Below are 650 nucleotides of genomic sequence, written 5' to 3' on the forward strand. Positions count from 1 at the left end.
AGTGCGTATCATTTTACATAGAAAATCTCTTCAACTTTTCCCAGATGTGAAAGAATAAAACGGCAATAGCCTGTAATTCGAACCATCTAGATTAATCTGATTTCTGACACACACTGAAGGTAGTCACAGATGAAAACTTGAAAGACATTACCTTTTGGTGTCCACCTCTGTCATTCACAGTAAAAAGAGCTATTGTAAATTAAATCCATCAGTAGCTTTTCAAATTTTGGGAGTTTAAGAAAGCATCAGTTTGGCAACTCCAAAGTCTTCCTAATTACATCTCTCCTTCTGCTATTAACACCCACCACGTACCCCCTCCATCCCTCCCCGCCTGCAAGCAGCACACAATCAAGAAATTGCTAGACTAGTTCCTGTCCTGCAATAACTTTTCACAGTTCTAACATTTTGGCGAAGCCTGTAAGTAAAAATCAAAGCTCTTACAAGCTTGTTCTCCAGGTAACTTACTGTTTTTAAAAAATATACGACGAGACAGTGAAACAACCATCCACACCTTTGTTAATCAGGTTAGCACCAGTAGCATCTGCTCCTGTTGTAAGCACGTACTTTACGTACTCAGTCATTGTATCAACGCCAGAACTACTAGACCGCAATTCTAGAGAATCAGTAACAGATCAGTGCAAGCTGTAAGT

Source organism: Pygoscelis adeliae, unplaced genomic scaffold (genome assembly GCF_000699105.1).
Source record: "Pygoscelis adeliae isolate BGI_AS28 unplaced genomic scaffold, ASM69910v1 Scaffold232, whole genome shotgun sequence".
Classification (NCBI taxonomy): domain Eukaryota; kingdom Metazoa; phylum Chordata; class Aves; order Sphenisciformes; family Spheniscidae; genus Pygoscelis; species Pygoscelis adeliae.